This window comes from Venturia canescens, chromosome 10, assembly GCF_019457755.1.
Source record: "Venturia canescens isolate UGA chromosome 10, ASM1945775v1, whole genome shotgun sequence".
Lineage (NCBI taxonomy): Eukaryota > Metazoa > Arthropoda > Insecta > Hymenoptera > Ichneumonidae > Venturia > Venturia canescens.
Window position 1 is genome coordinate 14,570,737 of NC_057430.1, and position 21,758 is coordinate 14,592,494.

Consider the following 21,758-nt stretch of genomic DNA (forward strand, 5'->3'; position numbering starts at 1 on the left):
CACAGGAATCCCTCGCGCGCTTGTGCCGGAGTAAAAAAAACGTATAGACAAGAAAAGCCTGAGGACCAAGTTTTACATCGTTGTAATACTATAATGCTTCGCCCTCGGAGTTCCTCCATTATGCGTTGTAATATGAACACAAATGTACGAAGATGAAGTGTGCATATATTTTTTCATGGTGTGTATAGGTGAGTGCGTATATGAGCGAGTGTATTCTGCACGTGGAGACGGTCAATAACGTTATTTATGAGCGAGGGTATGTACGAACGATAATTTGCATAGGCCACAAAAGGCACCGATACGCAGATGAATCTCAACGATAAGAGCTCCTGCGACTGCTTGCCTCGGGCTCTGTTTTCTGATCATGTGTTTTCGCATCTCTCCTTGCCTGCATGCATGCGTGTGCGTATTTCGAAAGACTTGCTTCTCTCACCGCCAACTTTGCTTGAAAAATTCATAGCTGTGCGTGAGAAAAAAACAGGGACGTTTGATGATTTTTCGTTAAGGGTGCTCCTCCTGCTGCTGTTGCTACTGGTAGTAGAACGACTTTGCTACCGGAATAGAAAACCTAACGGAAAGGAGGACGCAGTCGAAAGGGAAAAAGGCGTTATACATCCCATCAGCGCAGCAAGAAATACGATAAACTTGCGGTCACCGGTGTTAAATGCAAATCGAGCAAAAATGCTAATCCGTAAATTCATTTATGCTAATATCAACATTAAAGACAAACTCTTAAAGCTTTAATCTCTTGGATTAATCTCCGTCATCTACATATTTTCAACGTGTTTTTTTCTTACGAAGCATTTTTCATGGTGTTGAGACACCAATTTATTGCTTGTCAATATAATACGTTCATCGAAAGCTGTCAATCTGACTTTCATTGACTGCTAGCTTCGGTGAGCTGGTTCCTGGTGTCAGAAATTCCGCAGGTAAGCAAAGCGAAGCGTCCGACGAGACTTCCATTCGCGTTTTCAACCCGATTCATTTTCTCGTTCGATAATGACAATAATAAGTATGATAACGAAAATGAAAAGTAAGAAGAATATAACGAAACGTTGTAACAACGAAATGAGGTAATAGATTGAAGAGAACGTAAGAGCCCGTTGGGATTGAGGGTCACGAGCGTTGCGAAACTAAACGACCAATTTGCCCGTCGAGTGAGCGACAAGGTCCGCAGAAAAAGAGAGGCACAGAGCACGAGAAATGCTTTAGCAGACTTCAAATTGAAAGGAGGCTAGTCCGGGGAGGAACTAGTGCAAAAAAATAAGGAGGCAGCCGCGAGTCGAAAGCTTCGAGAAACGAAAAGACGAGAGAGAATTAGAATTGAAGAAAGTATATATGTGAGGTCGGATTTAACGGCTGTCGGCAGCCGAGGTTTGTGCAAAAAGTATCATTTCACTTTGCTATAATCTCCAGTTATCGTCGCTTCCAATATCAGAGTTCGTGGAACTCGGTGATTCTCGCAGGTCCACGATACATTGTTCTCCGTCTCATTTCGAAAATGCTTTGGCGAAAAATATAATGAAAATGAAAGCGTTCGGGATAGTGGACACTCATTTCGCTATGAACTTCCTCAGCCCTCGAGAGTTTTTATGAAATACCGAAAAAATACTTAAATTAAGTTCTCCGGAATTTTCAATCGACTTTCCCAAAATTCCGAGTCCGAAAGGTCTCCGTATGGGTAAAGCTAATGGTATTTACTATCTAGATTGAATGTTGTGCAGAAGATAAGAGGAGGGGGTGGGAGTGAGAGGGGCGAGGGAGCGTGAGTGAAAGGAGCAAAAGGACGTCGACCAGTCTCGTCCTTTTACTCGTTCACGAGGAGTCTCTGGTAGCTGAAAGAGTAGCCCCTCTTGGTAGCCGCCAAGTGGGTAGCCCAAGGCTACTAGAAGATTGCCCAGCAGACAGGTGGGTGAGGCGTTCTGTCTTTTTCTCTCGCTCAGTATCTTTCTCTGTCTCGAAAGAAAAGTGAAGAGTTGAAGAATACGAAGAAGAGGAATAAACGCGAACACGAGGGTAGAGGCAAAAGGCACTGCTTCTCTCGCTCGCTCTCCCTCTTTCCGAGTCCTCAAAGAAAGTCGATTCAAGACCGAGGAGGATGAGAAGAAGCAGACGGAGAAGAAGAGAGCGATTCGGAGCTCCACTTAGCCGCACGCGAGCCTGCGAGCTCGCAATTTCTGGCCACACAAAGCTCGCAAAATCGAATCGACATTTTCTTCAACTTGACAATTCCAAAATAAACAGCGAGGAAGAATTTCGCTCGAAAAATCGGAGCACGAAAGCATCTTTGCTGTGTACCATTTTGATTATTCGATAGAATGAAAATCGACAGAGACGAGTCACAGGCGCATTCGGGCGTTCGGTATACGAAGAGAAATCTCCGGGGCCTCAAACATTTAGCATCACCGCGAAACAAAAGAGAGCAGCTCTGGCCTCCTTCCATCGAGAAATGGTTCGCAGCATTAACCATGGATTTATTCGAAATGGCAAAGGGAGCTCTCGAACCTCTCCCCGAAATTGCTCGATTACAGTATTACACCCGGGCTCCATGTTGTAAAACTCAAGTGTTCCCCCCGCACGCTATACACAGAAAACACGAAGCGGGTGTCAGACGAGGACAGAGAAAAAGAGTTGAATAAAGAGCGACGAAAAGATGGGCTGGCGCGCGCTCCGTTGCTTTTTCGAGGGTGGCAATTTGTGGTAATATTGGCAACGACGAGCGTAGCGCCCGCGTAATGGCTGCACACGCCCGCCTCGTGCTCTCCTTCTCTCTCCCTCTGCACTATTTTTTTTCCTTTTTATTTTTTCCTCATTTTCTCTTTTTCTCTCGACTTTCTTATCCTTTTAACCTTATTTTCAAGCAGCATATATGAAGAAGAAGAAGCAGAAAAAAACGAATTCACGAGCTGCGCGTGTATTCGCAGATCCAGGAACTGAGCTCCGCAGTCACCCCAACCAAATGTTCCACTGGAATAAAGCACTCCAAATGATCACGCATATTTCAATAATTGGTACCGTGTCTCTACAAATTACGAATAGAAATCTCGCAAGTTTGTATCACCAAAGAATATAAGTGAGAGAGACTCCGCGGTGTGCTGTGCCCCCGGAGGCACGACGCGCCGGGTTCGAGTTCTTTGCTGAAGACATTACTTACAGCGGTAATCGGGGGCGCGCACAGCCACTAAGAGGTGATAAATTCAAGGCGTTACATCTGACTGGCTCCGGGGATTTTCTATCTGCCTCACCTGTTTTTCTCTCTTTCATCACGAACATGAAACTTATGGCTAAATTCGTAGCTGGTCAGTATCAAAACTCTGGTAATGCATCCGGCAGGAGCAGAGGCAGAAGTTCTCTTCGGGATTCTGCACTTCCGTGATGTTGTACCAATTTTCACGTAGGCTATGCGATTCTACAGGCAGTTCGTTTTCGTACGATCCTCGTGATAGGTTTATTGAGTTTTTAAAAGTTCATCATTGCTCAGTGGACACAGGAGCTCGCATGATTTCGGACTTCGGCACAACGAAAGAAAAAACCATGAAATTATTGTTGTTAGGGAACAGCCGTTTTACCGTTGTGTCAGCGTCATGGAATCGAGCAGCTGCCAGCACTGCCGACTTCTGAACTACGAAGATAACAGAGAATTATCCACACCGTGAATGGTGCAATGTTCGTACAAATTTCATCACGAACACGGTGGATATATTAATCTTCGATTTCCATGGGTTTTATCTCACGCACAACTTCAAAATGAAGATAAACACTTTTTGCGAACGCACGAATTCCCCACGTTCTTGGTACGTTACTTCAAATCTCCGGGTCGCTATAAAACTATTTTCCTCCAAGATCAATGTCGGCGGTCCTGGAAGCAATAAAATAGAAACCCCGGATCACGGTACTCGCGTACTGGCCATATTTTTGTTCGCACCTGCATGGGATTTCGTCGAACGAATAACATTTTTTTTCAAAAACGTATGATCAGGAATGAGTGTTGCTCTATCCCTGGAGCAGATGATCGAAGGTGTCGTGTGACACGACGGTTTGAAGAATGTTCTGAAGCTCTATTGACCGAGTATCCTGGACAATGCGAGTGATCGATAAATATGTGTGATATTACAGCCCGCATCTTTGTCTACAAATATATAGCTAATACGTATCATAACTCCGAGCAGCCTCAGCAGCAGCAGCAGTCACATGTGGTAAGGCGGGTACTCTATGCGATATTATAATCTCGGGTGCGGTGTGTGTCCGTGTGTCTCGTCTCGGTTTTACTTGTTTCTGAGCTGGCAGAGACGGGAACGCGCGGGCGATAAGGCTTCCCCGAGAGACAGGTGGATGATGTACGAGCCTGTAGAGTCTCTTCACTCTCAGGAGGGGGGAACTATCCTCTCTGCGTCCTTTTCTCTCTCATGATTCCGGACGATCGGAGAGAGAGCGGGAGGAATGTGCATGGAAGAAGAGAAGGAAGACTCCGAGGGAAAGATGAAAGAGAGAGAGAGAAAGAGAAAGAGGGGCTAATGGACCACGCGGCACAGCATCTTCCTCCACGAGGCTCTTCCCAAGATTTTCCTCCTTCTAGATTCGTTTTCTTCCTTAACACTCTTTCTCCGGTACTTATTGCTCTCTCTTCCACGTTATCCCTCTCACTTCAGCGTCTACCTGTACCTTCGTCTTTGAGTGCAAGGAGCGGCAAAGCTCCCTTGCCGCAGAGTGTTGCTATCGGATATCTTGGAATCGTTTGCTCTTGCAGCTACTTCTACATTAGTGCAACTTGTACCAGAGAGTATAACTAGCTTCCGATCGGGGTACATCCTTCGGAAGCCGAAACCAACAGCTGCTTTTCTCTGGTCGTCGTCATCACCATCATCATCGTGATGATTATTATCATCTTCAACCGCAGCAGCGTCGTTTGTACGCTATGAGGTGGGATTAGAGCCGAGGGTCTTCAGGAATCTGACGACGCAGGAGCCATCGATACTAAATGTTGAGATGCTTTTCTAAGTTTGGAATTTCGTAGCGAGCCTTTTCGCTACGTTCAATCAACGAAAATGTATAGTAGCAAAAATAATTTGCTATCGATGTGATCACGACGAAAAAATTGGAATAGAAAGGGATACAGGAAAGTGGATAAGACGTGAAAAGAGACGATTCGTTTCGCATTATTTCTTCAACAATAAAACGACTGAATAACGATATTGTAGTACAACTCGAATAAGGTTTGCGGGCGCGAGGAAATTTACGAGCTTCCAATAACATTACAGGGGAAATCCGAGAGCGAAATCGTTCGTTAATGTCATCACGTACGTTGTTGCGGCTGCTTTTTTTAGTCCGTGAAGTTCGATATTTTCATGGGGAATATAGAAAGACGCGCGCGAAACGATCGGTGCGAAGGAGAAAGATCGAAGCGAGAATAAGAGGAGGCTCGCTGCGAAAGCCAATTCTACCGAATAATGGAAGAGATCGAGATCTCTCGGCAGATTTTCTCCTTTCCTGTCTCTCACTGTCTTTCTCTGGAGTTTGAAAGATCATGAAAATTCAAGGGATCGCGACCCCGACTCATGTATAACCCCGATACAACACCGAGGCAACTTCTCTCTCATTCGTGCTTTTGCCACGACTCGTGGTCTGATGGACGCAAACTTCTAACCGACCCCCCCCCGATGAGGAAATCGTTACGAAGCTCTCGCGCTCTTCTCCTCGTAAAACGATGCGCAGGTGCCTGCGATCTTAACATCTCTTCGTCAGAGAAACGAAACTGCGCGCAACCTCTCGTCAAGCGAGCAAGAGCAAGACCCGGTACGTGCAGCCATCCAAAGTACTCGAGAATATAAATATAAAAGTGTGCTTCTTCTCCTTCTCGTTTCATTCTATATTTCAATGCCGTCAGGAGCACGAAAAATGTTAATTGGGAATTAATAAAGAAAACTAAACTTTTCCCCAGAGAAAGAGGGGAGAAAAGGAAGCGAGTAACAAAAGCTTGATGCTCGTTGCACAAGATCCAAGCTTAAATGATAATCTGAAATGGAAAGTTTTTCCCGCGGATTATTTTTGATTCTCCATATATATTTAGAGTTGCCGCGCACTTTAATCGTGATTCGTTCACACAGAGACACGCGCGCACACATGCAGCTAAGGGTATCTTAAACTAGGACTTCCGTACTTGCCATTAGTCTTAAATATTCATCGAGAGCAAAAGGATAGAAGAAAATGGCGTGTTTAAGTGCATATGGGATTGCGCATGTAGCGTACGAACGGAAATCCTTGTGGAATAATGGCTCTAAAGTGCTTCGATTCGCGATCGAGATAAGCAACATATTCTTAATGTATCTATCCCGTTTTATAATATACATACAGCCTTTGCCAAAAGTATTATATGCGAGCTGGACAGTGTTCCCGAGTAGAAAAACGTCGCGTATCTAGCATGATAAGAAATCATAAGCTAATTAAGCAAATGAGCTTTCGAAGAGGGCTGATCGAGCATTATTTAATCGATTCAATGCTTATCACTTTTAGATAACTTTCAAAGAGAGCAGATTCGGGTCCAGTTCGTCGAAAAAATTCGTATTTCTGTCTTTTTGTAGTATTTTTTAACGTTTTAACGACGCTAGTCAAAAATAAAACTGCTTGGTAGAGTCTTAATTTTCGTTCAACTGCATTTATCCAATGAAAGTTTAATTCTGTCGCATGCCTCGAATACTTCGAAGAAGGCGTTTCTTCGTACATTAGAGTCACAGTGTTTGGCGTCACTCGTACAGTGAATGCGAAGAGACGTGGAGGAAAAAGGGGTTGAAAAAGGGGCCTCATTGGCATTCATGCAAAGAGAAAGAGAGTAAGTAGCCCCCGCGCGCGTAGTATCGATATGGCATAATACAGAGAGCCTCGATCCTATTATGAGTTATCGCGCCATTGTCCCGATCGTCGTTGTATTCACTTATTTCATATACAGATATAGGCATCGAGAGAAGATGAGAAAGAGAGTTGGCTTACGTGTGCATATAATAGCGTAAAGAAAATATCTATAAACTCGAAGGCTCGCGCGCGCTTCGTTCCTCGCCGCGCGCGGTTTCCGGTGTGCCGCTTTCGCACAGTTTCGAATAAATAAATATAAATATATATGTGTGTACGTTTGAATGCGCAGTGTGCCTACGTCTTTTAACGGTGCATTGTGCTCCGAAGAGTGGATAAGCTTTAAGGAAGAAGGAGCAAGAATGTGTCAAGTTGCAACCAAAAATGGCGAGGAATACCGTCCCATCGTAGCTGCACTTGTTCTCCATTCTCCTCAAACCGAGAAAATCTGGAGAATAAAACTCACAAAAAACGCTCAAAGATCCCGAACTCCCGTCTTCGAAAAACTCATGCTGGTATCGATACGCCTCGATATATACATGTTCATAACCGCAGAAAAGGAGCGAAAGAGATTGAAAGAGAGAAACAAACCGAGAATCACCTTCATCGACTCACTTGTAAATCGAAGCAGAGAATTTAAATCCAACCAGTTCTCGCAGTGGGAGGCTACTTGGTGAAATGATGAGACCTAAGAGAAGGTACCAAGCGAGATGACGAAAGAGGGAGAGAGAGAGAAAAAGGCGATAATTCACTCGGAATAATTGCTCGGTCACGTGAAAAAGTGCTTTCTCGTCTTTTTTCTCTTCCAGTAGAAACGAAGATATTTTATTATTGCTTCGCATTGGGATATTTTCACCTGGTTTACTTGCTGCTTTCATCAATTACCCGTTGATAAGTTAATCCGGAAGTGCATGGTCAACGGATTCCATTTTCGACGAGAAAAATGTTTATCCCTGTGAAATTATTCGTGCCCGTAAACACGAGGAAAAACAATGCTCGAGAATATTTATTCGGGTAGTAGAATTATTATAAAAAGTTGAGGAACTTCAGAACATCGCGCGCACACGCGAAGAAAATTCAGCTAGACAAACCCAGAGTAATGGCTTCATGGAGCCATAAAACTGCGTTGACGCGGAAGCGACACACGAGGCTTCGAGAGAACGATTTCAGACGGTGCTTCAAGAAAAATTGAAAAAGAAAAGCGACCTCAGAAAAAAATGACAGAAGCGATGCAATTTTATATGCCCATTGACACCTGCGCAACAAAATCTCACCTGCAATAATCGTCTGTTCGTATAGTCATAACAGCAAATGGTGGAGACGACGATATTGAGGCGCCAGGAGAAAAATGCTAGTCTCGTAAATTGCCACCTCTCGGTCGACCAAGCAACGAAGCCCTTTACGTGTGAATATATACGTCTATTTATGTGTGTAATACGTTATGGGATGGAATAGCAAACGACGAGGGATTCGTGGTTCGGTCTCTCGCCCTGTGCACACTCGTATATGACTTTGTTGCCTCTGCTGGTGAATGCATGCATGTGATAAGGATAAGAATGTACTTTAGGTGCATGCAAGACAGAGTCGACTCTATGCGAACCTCTGAGCGCTAAGACAATTGCGTTTGCGGGACAAACGGGAATAGACGAGAGAGTTATATTCGCTGAATCTGCATTTATATACGTATATTCAAACTTTAATATAATTTACAATGCTTCGCGTCACGAGTCCTGGGAAGTCTTGGCTGAAGATACAAAAATGGGAGAAAGGTGCATAATCCTGGAGAAAAATAGTGAGGGGAAAATAGTTTCGTAAGGTAAGGAAAGTAAATCGTTTTGATTTACTTTTATTTGGAATTGCACAAGGTTATATTCTGATTGGCCTACAATTAACACGCAGCATGAAATATACTCTGAATAAATGTACCCTGTGAAGTATCGAGTTAGCCTGCATGCCAATGCTCCGACAACTTTCTTCCGTAATAGAAAAACCGAAAAGCTCGTTGTAATACGGGAAACTATCAATGAGATCTGCACTTAGGATAATCTCGTTTTATCCCCCATACACATAAATCCTTGTAGTCGAATCCTGTGAATGGAGGATTGAAACGAAAAAAGTCACTCAGCTTCGGTCTCGCCCCCGTGGGGTTTGCTTGGGTCTGCTTTGGTCCGTTTGGATACGTTCAAATCCGCTAGTTCGTGGTAGTGGAAATCGTTACCTAATAAAAATGCCAGCGTTGGAAGCTAAAATTTTGGAGTTTCCGACGATTTGTGGCATGACGAACGAGAAATTTAACTTTTTTTAATACGCTGGATCAAAAGCCCCGGGAAAATAGAGGAAGAATCGCAAGAGCTTTGCCAAGAATGAAAGAGTAAAAACTCATTGAGTGACGAAGTATACGATCCATGAAAGGTCAAACAGTTTTCGAGCGATGGTAGCCCAATGAGAGCTGGAGAGAAGCCGGTCCACAAAAATGATGGAGTATATTGAAATATTCGTGTTAAGCATGATCATAAAACTCGAGGAACACGAGTCCTAGAGCTGCGAAGGCGAAGAGGAGGAAGAGGCGAGAAGTAGGAATAGGATTCGTAATATAACTCGGGCGAGGCCGTGCGATCTCGGTATAACGCTTTATATTCTATGAGTCGAGCGTGTATGTTGCATTTAGATCGGTTGGAAGAAAGAGAGAGAGGGAGCAAATTTCCACGAGGACGCGTCGATTCTGTCGAGCGTGGAGGAAAAAAGAAATAAGAGTGAGAAAGAGGAAGAGAGATGGAGCGAGGGAGCACACACGGAAAGATCGTTATCTTCTCGATCGGTAGGTCGATATATAGAGAAAAGAGGGATCGATACTCGGACAACGTGCAACGCGATGTACACGCTCTCTCAAATACACTCAGCAGGTGCTCTTCTTCTCCTCATCCTCCTTTTTCTCTTAACCTCGTGTTGCATACAGGGTGTCTCTGCAGCATGTATCATTTGGAGCTAGTTCAACGTCCGATAAGAATCGACCTTGGGATCGGGGACTCCGTCAAGTCCATGGCCACAGTTTCCTGTGTTTTCTTGTTTCCGTGCCAGTCGAGTAGGGCCATCAAAACATTCGTGAAACCCGTATTCCGAGAGGCAACAAACCATTTTGATGAAATCGCCCGTACATCTGTATACTGACACCGGGTACTATGTACTCGGATAGTCCACGCGCTCTGTCCACCCGACCGCACCCCATAAATACCAGAGAGATCTCGCGGTACTGACCCATACCGAACATGAACGGATTTCAACTCTTCTTGCAAACGCGTACATCGCGAACCATCATTTTTCTCGTCCGGGGAGCGAGAGAGAGAAAGAGCGAGATCACGACACCGATCTATCGATTATTCCTCGCCACGTATTCGCCAGCTGTTTCATCCGATTTGCAAAAATCCCCTTTCAAAACTTCGATTAATCATTCTACCACTTTACCGATACTTGGATCGTAACTGGACCAGTAATGCGCGACGAAGCAACTGCTTGGTCTGGCCACTACTCCGACCAGGCCACGGTCTCGTAGAACCTGCTAAAAGCGACGATTCGACTGGGTCAAAAACTTTGTTTTTGAGTGTTTTTTTTCTCTCTTTTGGGGATAAAGTGTCAAATAATTGGTTATTGAGACAACAATGAAAGCTCGGAATCTTTCGTGTCCGTTAACACTTGCCAGCATCGGTCACTGATTCTACCATTTGCACTGCCGAGGCAATGTTGTCCGAAGCGTGCATCCTTCTACTTTCCAGTAAAACTACCATTACATAAAATCTCACACCCGGTTATTAATCGAGGCTTCGTTCCTTCACAAATTAAGCATACAAACTTGCAACTGTATATCAAGAAAGCGAGAATAAAATAAAAACCGTTTAACGCGTTCGATGCTCCTAGGGCGGGTAGAGTTCGCGAACGCGTTACAAGGAGGGAGTTAGGAAAGTATATACGATGGAAAAAGGTACACAACGCATCGTGCGGTCATCTCTTACGGGCATTATCCACGACTTATGACTCGGATTGCTCGGTGGCGTGGTGCACAGTGGCGAGTACGATTACAGCGCAAACTGCACCCGAGAAACATGGCGCTTTTCAATTTTCCTTTGCTACCGCATCGTACGTATACTTACATAAATAGGCTGCATGGAAAAAACAGGGACAGAATGAGGGAGCAACAGGGGCGAGGGTACGTTTGCCAAAGCAAAAACTGCGAGACCCTCACGCGGGATGATACTTTGAGCTCATTAATCTATTCCGTGCTAAAATACCCATTCTCGCGAGCGCACAGCTTACCTGCGAGTTGTACTTACAAACAAGGATAATTGCAGCTGCTAATCGTCCGAGAGATACGATATTACGACTTGCTACAGGCCTCCGGTGCTGTATGTTACGGGAAGGGCAAATACGAAAGACGCGAGTTTACCACGCACGCAGCTCCCTCGGTACGTAGATTTCAAGTCTTGGCCACACGGGCGTTTCTATATCTACGACTTACGACTCCAAAAAAGAGAGAGAGATATAAGTATAAATAGGTATGTTACAGTGGAATATCTGAGCATTGAAAAAGTCGTGGAGAACGTAGAAGGAAAAAGACACTCCAGAGTGGCACGTCACGAGTAATAAGCCAGCGTTGAGCAACCCTTTTGCCCACCAGCAGCTATCGGTTTCAATTTAATTAACGCTTCCTATACGTCGGAGCTCTCGCTAATTGCAAAACTCTCATACGAGGCATATTTTAACGAGGGCACCTCCTCCCTCACAAAATGTCCTGGTGCTGGTACCGTTGGGCGGATCCCCAAACGATTCTCGATCGATCTCGATCGAATTCCCCAAAAGCTGTGACTTCGAAATGAAGGATTTTTTCAAAATTTATCAAATCAAATTTCTAGAATCGAAAAAATGACTTCCAAATGGGTTTGAAACATGTTTCACGCGATTCTGAGTCGAATGAGACAAAGTCGTAATGACCGAAAAAAAAAAATTCGAAGGCAGTAGACTTGGAAAAAATTCCAAGGTTCGAAAATTTTTTTAATTTTCGAACATGTCAAAAATCGAGAAAATGACCTCCAAATGGGTTTGAAACATGTTTCACGCGATTCTGAGTCGAATGAGACAAAGTTGTAATGACCGAAAAAAAAAATTTTCGAAGGCAGTAGATTTGGAAAAAATTCCAAGGTTTGAAAATTTTTTAAATTTCAAGAATCAAAAAAATGACCTCTAGATGGGTTTGAAACATGTTTGAAACATGTTCGGTGATATTAACCACTTTTTTCACGATACTTCAGAATTTCAATTCTCCTAAGGCAAGGTGCGATGAACTAATAAGTAGCGCCTTTTAAATTTCAGCTAACAAAGCAATCGAGAGACATTTCCGACACTCCGGGAGATACGCGACAAATCGAGGAATCGTACTTGGTAAATTAATCAGCCGTGCTCTTAATAATCGTTGAGAAAAAAGTAACTCAAAGGTACGAACAAAAGTTGTGCAACGAGCGAAGGAACGCCCGCACGCTCCTATGTTCCAAGCAGCATTCGAATGCACGGAGTATGCACACTCACAAAAATAGGCGATAAAAAAGCAGCTTTGAATCCTGCATACGTTATGCTTACTGGCTCCAAGGTCGATAACGAGCAATTAATAAATCGCTTATACCATCCCAGTAAAGGCATTTATCGCTCTCTCTCTCTCTCTCCCTTTCTCTGTCTCCCTCTTTCTACGGCGTCCTTGCTCGCATAGATTTCCGACCGATCGCTCGCGAGCACGAGGGTACGTTCCCCGTAACGCCGCATAAATCCTCCCGTAAAGTCGAGCCTGTGCTTTATCGTTTTTTTTCCTGTTTCTTCTCCTCTACTTTTCTCATTTTCTGAGCTTCTCCCCTTCAGCTCTCCTTCCACACGCCTACCTGCTCATATATACGTGCACTTCTTTCGCGGTGTACGTGCTCGAGTATTTACGTGTACCGCGTCGTCACGAATGCGAACTACGCGCGTATACGGTGGGGGAATAGAGGAACTTGAAGTATAAAATATGTGCTGATAGCACATACCCAATGTATATATATTGGCGTATAAAACGAAGAGAGAAAGAGCCAAGACTCTCTGGGCTCTACATAAGCGGAGAGCTCATGCAGCAGCAAAGCGAACTTTCATAATGAGCCGAGTAATGAATATCGCTAAACGCGCCCGAGTTCACCTCCGTGCAAATCTCCCATAAATACATTATAGTCGCGAACGAGAGAAAGGAGCGAAGGAGCCGGAACAAAATCAAGGATAAAAGCAGAAGGCTCCGATGCCATTTAACGAGACTTTGATTGCACTAAATATCCTATCGCTTTACGACAATTTCAATCAATTGTCAAACGAAGAACCCCTCTAATAGTAGCTTGTCGTAAATCAACTTGGATATTTAATCGCCGAGGTGGCAAGTTGCGAAAAAATTATTTCTACATCCCCATGGAGGTTTCCTTTGGCGTTTTATGGCTTAGCACGTCAGGAGCCTTTTCTGGACCCGTGAAGTTTGCTGAGTCAGTCTATTTTTCGGTTAAAATTGTGTTTACGAACAATTTTCATCCATCCACAATTTTGTATTCCAGCTAAATAGGTTTTTTCGATGGAATATTTTTTGTCAGTGTGCGAGAACCCTCGACGAGGGTCCTGATTCATTGACGCTTGGCGTTTTATTTCAACTTTTTAAATGTTTATTTAACACGAGATATCGAGCTTACGATCACAGATGTTGGCCAAGATAACGAGAGTTATAATTTGTCACTAATCATGTCCTGGAGATTGTGGGAGGCATGAGGCTCTTCTGGTGAAAGTCCCTTGGCGATGAATCTCTTTATGTAAAGTCATCTCCTTCTGCTTTATTATTCGTCGCCTCAAAGCTTTTGCGTGTCCTCGAGAGTGCAATCGACCAGCGCTGCACGCATCCGACACTGAACTACTCGTGTATTAATTTCGTTATTCGCATAGAGAATCTAAATAATCCTTTTCTCAGTGAGCGAGAGTTCACGACGATACCGAATAAGAAAAATTCCGAGGGAAGTACGAAGAATTTCCTGCCGTTTTTTCCGTTTTTCTAATCGCCGGAGAAGTTTTTCTTGCAAAAAATAAATATGCCGATTACTGGTGAACGTGCATTCGAACAATAGCAACTTTAGCATACGCAAAGGAACAACAGTATTGTGTGAGACAAGTCAGAGAGTTCGAAAGTGCTTATTACGTAGGACTGTATGTCATTACAAAAGACGATTATTCCTATTAATAGTGAAGTAGTAACATTAAGAGGCAGAGAAGCTGTTGGAACAGACAAATGCCAGAAAACGATCAAGCAAAATGAGATAAAACGTTCCTCCTTCTCCGTTCTCTCTTTGCCTTTTCTATTTATTTTATTTTATCTGCAATCGTTCATCGCTATTGTTGTGAGACGTTCGATAACTCGAACGCTATAGAAAAATCTTTTCCCGAATTACGTGGCAGCCAAAGATTCGATCCAGTGAACTGTTCCCACAAGTTCGTCCGAGTTTAGCGAGATTTTCGCGCTTTTTCTTCGCTCGAAATTCACGAATCCAATTCGTAACAATCGTGTGAGCTTCACACGAGCTCAAATACTCAGGTGGCACGTCATACATCACTGGAAATTACTGTTCCCAACCGGCGGACGAAATACACGAAGTTTTCTTACGTAAAAATGAATGTTATACATTAAAGTGGTTTGTAAGAGCTGAAAAATGCCGGAAGAGGAATTCCGTGGCAAAAGGCGTGTTCGGAGAGCCGAAGGAAATTCTTCCTCCGCTCGCAGCAACTGTCCAACACGATTTTTTAGTTCCTCATCGTTCCACAACTTCTTGACTATAATTCGCGTGTGTTCTCTGACCATAACTACGAATACAACTAAAAGTTATTCCGTTCGTTGGGATCGTGCTCGAGTCTATTTCTCTTTCTCCGTGTTTCGCGTTGCGAAAGGGCCGTGGCAATAAATAGGCTGAGCGAACATAATTCTCAAGCATGGCGCTATGCCTCATGCTAGATGCGTATCGAGTGCATACGCGTTATCGCATCGTAAACTCGCCAAACCGAGTGGAGCTTTTAACACGGTTTTACCGTGCTGTTTCTCCGCGCGTTCTTCCCCTCCCTCGGCTCCATCGGAACGTTCTATTCGCAGGGTCAAAAGCTCATTTCGTTGGAACACGTGTTAGTGAAGAATTAAAAAACCGAGCCAAATATGTATAGCGAATAACTGCGAAAGAAAGAGATGAGAGACGCGAATTTTATCAACATCGAAGAAAGCCTTTGGCTCGGCCTTGAACTTCAGACTTTCTGATGGCTTCGCGTGTTCTGGCTTTCTAGATTTCAAACCCGCAGGTTCAAATAATCGTCAACATTATTTCGTGACGATCCGCAAATCGATTTGCAGTTCGCAATAACCGCGAAAATCATCACAATTTTTTGTATTTTTATGGTTAAAATATTTACACGAGGAATGAACGAATTGGAGGAATAAAATCTTTGTAAACTGAAGCTCAAACGTTCGGTGGATAATCGAGAATTCATGATCAATCCAATTAGTGAAGTGAATGGTGAAGTCCGCATCAGTTGAGGTGAATAAGGGGAAGAACGTGGAAAAGAAAAGATCGCGGTGTCTAAGAGGAGGGGATTTGTTGCGAAAGGACGTGAGCTAGTGAGTGCGAGGATGCGGAATGGGAAGGAGAGTATACCGCGCATGAGAAGCAAGCGGTGGAGGATTTCTGTCGAGGGATTGGTGAAGAAGCGAAATCGGAGTAAGATCAGTTAGCGGTGATTGCAATTAGCAAAACGATACGAGAGGCGCGGCTCGCCAGGAGTATAACGACCAAAGGGAGAAAGATATCGAAAGAAGATTTTCTTTGGTCCACGATCGCTTGAAAGCAGTATTCACGCAAACAAAAAACGAATGAAAAAGTCGACGGAGACAGAGAGGGAGGGAGGCCGACAGAACAATTGAAAGAAGGAAGCAAAGTCTGCGCCGCAAAATGCTGAGAATGCCGCCCCCGATTGGACACGTCCAGGGAGAATGCCAAGGACGAGACAGAGCGAACGGACGTTTGTTCAACGATCGCGCAAAGAGAGTAGTACACGCACCGTTCCCCTTTCTCTGCTCCTCACTTCTATCTCGACAAGCTTCGTGACAGATTTCTCCCTCACAAACGGAAAGGCTCAACTCAACCCCTTTAAATTACATTCACTGGGGCGTTATATTACTCAATTTACACGCTTCGGAGCTGCTGTTCCTTCTGTTGTATTTCGCAATGAAAATACTCACGGTGACTCCACGGTTATCAGGATCAAATATTTATAAACGAGGTATAAATAGCCACTAGGAGAACAAACTTTTCTTAATTGTATCTCCCCCCCCCCCCCTCCTTTCCTTCTGTCTTTCTCTTTCTACTTCGTCCTCTCATCTTTGAATTTCTCAATAAAGAATATGGGCTTCATCCAGTGATATCTAAATGTCAAATTCTCTCTAACGCATTTGTCGTTAAAATGAAAATATTTTTGTTATTTTAACGATGTTAATACTCCTTCGATAATCTCTCCATCAACATATAAGCTGAAAAGCATTAAGCCAGAACACGCCCTAGAAGAATAAATTCATTTATAAATACAAGCAAAAAATATCCACGCTCTGGTCAAATTACTTGCAAATTGGATGAAAGTTTCTCGACTCTCTATTTTATAATAAAACTTTGGCATATATCACTTGAATCGTATGTATAAATGTACAAACACACGGATGTGTAAATCTGTGTATATTAAAACTAAGAGGGCTTGCCGGAGGCTTTTCTATCGATAAAATATTTCATTCAACTTATACAGTTACGACTCGGTCCGCTTTGCATCATCCGCGATTCGCTGTGTGCATGAGACTGTTAAAAGATATACACATATTCGAGAGTAAATCGAAGTCGGTGTGGATCGCGATGCGGTAAAGCGTAGGCAGCGCTCGGTAACGAACAATCAACGCAGAGCCCGTTACAACCGTGATTTTATGTTCCAATTTGCAAACGGGACGTTAAAGACTCATCTCGATGTCGGCGACCCCACTCAACGTTCACGATGCATTAAACGCGTTTTTCCCATCCCTTTTCATCCTCTCTCCATCTCCTTTTCTCCCTCGCTCTCTTCCTCTCTCCCCAGTATTAATATGACAACGTTTTGCACAGGGTCAGACACGCGGCAAAAAATATATTTAGGAATCACGAGCAAACGTCTCCATCTTTTTATCGAAGCTATCAATTTTTTCGCCAAAAATTTACTGAACGCGAAATTTCGGTGAAACGTTCAACATTTTGGTCAACGTGCCGACAAAATTTCAAGCGGGTAACGACATTTTTTCGGATACAATTTGCTCGGGACTCCTACCAACGCTTGCAATAATGAAATTTCGTTGCTGAGACGAGATCGAAAAACTACCTGCCGTAAATTACTTTTTGCTTTAACTCTTTTTCCTCCGATTCCGCAGGAACTATGAAATGGCTAAAAGTTTTTTAATCTACTCCCGTGAGCTGAGTGTGCATTGTAAAAGCAGGTGGGATTGAAACAGAAAAAAAATGAGATGGAAGCGGTGCGAGACGGAAACCACCAAGGGAAAACTGTCTCGATATGTAAATGGGAATTGTTGTGGAGTCGGATTGACGTCGTTCCCTGAGGCAAAGAGACTAGAGAATTACGAGACGAGGGACGAATACTTGTCGCTTACGTGCTGCTCTCAAAGTACGCTCGAGTCTGTGAATTACACCGCCTGTCTCTGTCTCTCTCAGCCTCTCGTAACCAACATTCAAACTAATCTCATTTGCCAGGCAGGAGGATGCTGTAACGACCAACTTGACCGCGTAGGGAGTTACGAGCTCGATTGGGAAAAGCTCCTGCTGTGTTACATCTGCGAATGATGTAAATATACCCCCGTATATAGACGCGGGTAGCGGAGAAAAGCATTTCTACGAACACGATTCGAGGGGAAATTAGTTGGCGAACAATCGACGGAGCTTCCCGACGCTGGCGATTGCTTTCGTCAAACTAAAATCGTGACCACAAAATGTAACGAAAGCTCCAAGCGAAAATTCGTTACCGAAGTTTACACGTGAACGCCAGAGCCCAGTTCGGGAGGAAAAGCTCGAAATTTACATCGTCAAGAGACTGTACGTGGTCGAGTGTTTTTGACCCTCACTCGTCTCATCCCGTTATTCAACAGTTCGAAAAACCACCCTCCCGAAAGCCGTTGCTATTTTATTGATAACATAAAAACTTGGTGTCGGGACAAATCGTCAGAGGATGTGGAATATAAAAAGTGAAAACTTTTTTTTTACCTCGATGATGACATGGAAAAAATCAATCCTGCCGATGACGTTAAATCGGTCACGCTAAAATCGTTCAGATCGTTCATTCAGCGCAAGACGAAAATTCTGACTTGACATAAAAATTCAACTTGACCAAACTTAGACGATTGACTAGAAAAAAAAAAAACCACTGAAACAATGGTTCTGCAGAAATAAAAGGGAAAAAGAAATTTCGGGTGTAAAAAAGAAACGGGCGAAGAAAAAAGGCACTAAAAATGTTTCGAGGGATTGCAATTATCGATAATCCACGCGAATTCTAAATCATTGCAGACTGATTTTTCGAGGCATAGAAGAGCTTTGATGATTATATGAGATGGCAGGAAGAAGGGTTTGAAATGGAGGCAATCTCGACAGCCTGGGGAGTAAAAAAAATGGCGTTCCCATCTGTCGTGGCCGATTTTTAAATCCTACAAAAATAAATATATATTTGCTCGCGTAGGTCCTTTTGGACCATCTTTTTTTCTACTCAAGAAGCATTTTTATGTCCGGGACGTCCTTGCACAGGTTTTCACTTTGCGGAATCGCGCTTCGCTCGCGGAGAGACTTGAAGATGAAATAATGACGCGAAGTAAAATATGGGTGAGGAAGAAAATGCGAGTTCGCCGTGGCTGTGTCGATGCGCAGTAAACATAAGCACTCAAACCGCTTCGACTGCAGCATCGGCAGCAGCCGCCGTTCGATTCTCTTCTTCCTTCCTGCCCTGCCAAAATTTCCCCCGGAGCGATGAATTTCTCGCGAAAATGTCTGACATTACCGAGAGTCGCGACGGAGACGTTTGGCGCCCAGGGCGCGTGCCATCCCCGTCAATAACCATCAACAAAAGAAGCAAAAATAACGAGTGTATTCTCGATTCGTCTATGTATTCGGTCTTCCAAGCTGGAAAACAAGCCAAGAAACGTTGTTCCAGTCCGAAATCCAAAACACGAAGAATACGATTGTGTAAAGGTTTTTTTTTTCAAATCTACAGTTTTTAGATCTAAATCTCGGTAAATGTACTTTTTATTTAGAAATATACTTTTTTTTAATTTTGGAGGATGGAAAATTGTTCACGAGCCAAGGAAATCGCTCACTGAAAGAAAAGAGCAATTTCTCAAAACCGTGTACAGCGAGGCCCAGGGTCAGCGAATCCGTCGCTTTTTCTCAAGTCGCTCCGAACTGATTTACTGATGCTGTGCACGGTGCCGAGTCAACCAGATTTCTTACTCATTCAGCAGGAAAAGGTTCCTGTTCGTTCAAGCGTTACCAGCGCTGCCGCGATCTGTTTCGTTACGATTTTTACCGATGGTGTCGCCTGCAGCCAACGATGGACTTGTCACTGTTTCAACTGCGTTTGACTCCCCCGAATTGATTTCACGCATCTTTTCTCTCATTAGCTCTTCGGGGCTTGTTGCCTGATTTATGCAGTGGCATTCCGAACTTTGAGTGATTCTGGATTCTCGCAAAAAATCATTGTCAAAAATTGCTCTTCGAGTTGTCCGAGAAGGATTGAGCAGTTTTCCGCTCGTCGTATTCTATGCTCCGTTTTCTCAATTTCGTTGAAACCAGCGAACGATAATTCGTTGCATTGCATTGACCGACCGATGTTAACTTGCAGGACGACTGCTCAATGAATAAGAAGTGCGGGCAACAAGGTCAGATTCATACCTGCCCCCCCCCCCCCCCCCCCGCAGTTTTGAATTTTGACACAGTTTTCCCACACGAGTGAGCATTATGCCCAGTGACCATATGACGGCACCCAATAACGGACGAAAGAGGTAGACAAAATGCACCCGGAAATGACTATACAAAAGAGACACTATAAAATCAACGAATAAACTGTCTTAATGGGATTTGACGAATATTTTATCGTCTCCTGAATTCGCAAAGATGTGAGAATTAAAAAAATTGTTATCCATCGTGAAAAATGAAATAACTTAACCGAAATGCAAAAATTTCAATTGTAGTCAGTAATATTATATGTGATGTTGTATTCTGTCATAAATTTATCAGTTTATGATTACTTATCAAATTAATTTATCGATGAAAGCGATTGATTGTTATTAATATAAATTTTTATCATTATTCATGTGCATTTATTGCGGCTGCAGCCCGAACGAAACATCCAGCAAAATGACAGCATAATATGTTTATAGTATTGAGTAACTATTAATAATAATTATACTCATTATTATTAATGCTTAAATGAAAAATAATAAAGATCCTTAGTAATGTTATTATTAATAGTAATAACAAAATGTGAATATAATAAAATTCAATAATCGTTCATACTATGAAACTTTTTATGGTATGATAAAAATTGTTTCATAAATAAAAAAGCGTTTATTTCCTTGAAAAAATAAAAATTCTATAGATAACTTTATAAAGGACCACTTCAGGGTACGGCTAGCAAAATTTGAAAGGATCAACTTCCTCACATCACAAACAGATATGCGACCTTCCATTGCGGTAGGTTGGTCAAACATCTTGAACGTCTTGAAAGTTTTCGAACTGATGAAGAGATGTGGTGGGGACTTATACGCGTGTCACCCCTATAGGAAGAGACGATTAGTTGCAGTGACGATTCTACACAAGACACATCCATACAATTTACGTTTGAAGAGAAACCAGTTAACAGTGTACTCAGCAGACTTATCTAGCAACTTTTAGATTAATTAAAAAGAGAAACAGGTGAGATTATTTTTATTGAGATCTACTCAGTTTTTTTTTTTAATTCATTAAAAATATCATGTTCTCATTGGTGTTCAATGTAGTGTGACTGTTTAGTGCTTTTTATTAGTGATCTGGAATCGCGGTAGTGGACCAAGACAAGTATATTTATGAAAACGAGTTTACTGGCATACGAATTACTTTGATTTGAACTTCCCGGTCGTTCTCTTAATTCTAAGCCTCCGAGTGCGTACGTGACAAAATGCATTTTTATTGTGGGGGATTCATTGAGCTGTGATTGAAAATGTAAAATGGGTCTGTATATTTGTACTCGGGACGAGCTATCTGTTGAGAATGAGCCACCATGAGACTTAAGGAGTTTCGGTACAGGCGATACAATGTTGCCATGCTAACCCATGCTAAAAAAATTAAAAAATTCAAAAAGTTCAGAATTTTATAAAATTTGGTGAACATATTCTTTAGTGCCAAATTTGACTATACAAATTTTTTAAGATTTTTCTTCTACACAGTTATCGAGTAATTGATCACTAAGTTCACGTGTATAAGCATAGCGTTTCCATATATATAGGTATACATTCCGGGCATAAGAAATCTGCTTTAATGCGTAATTACTCGATAACCAAGTAGAAAAAAATTTTGAAAAAATTTTTTGTTTTCGCACTTGATGTTGAAGAACATTATCACCAAATTTCATCAATTTCTTAACATTTAGACTTTTGTACCGAAACTCCTTAAAAGATACTCGAGTCAACGCTACGTGTGAATGCGTCCACTGAATGGGAACCTCGAGTGATGTTTCCCTTTCGTATCGTTATTATTTTTAGACCTCTATAGATTTGAGAACTTGTAGTATGGGCC

The 21,758-nt window shown here is 42.9% G+C and overlaps 1 protein-coding gene across 6 annotated transcripts in view; it reads left to right on the forward strand.

The window, feature by feature from the left end:
• The window catches only part of LOC122417522 (glycogen-binding subunit 76A-like), a 122,068-nt gene that overhangs the window by 92,971 nt on the left and 7,339 nt on the right, over window positions 1-21,758 (forward strand). The window contains exon 1 of one of the 6 annotated variants that reach the window (XM_043431066.1): window positions 20,832-20,900. The exons of the other annotated variants lie outside the window; for them this stretch is intronic. The gene's annotated coding sequence lies outside the window, so the exon portion shown is untranslated. Of the gene's footprint in view, window positions 1-20,831; window positions 20,901-21,758 lie in introns of those variants that run through there. 6 annotated transcript variants of the gene reach the window in all.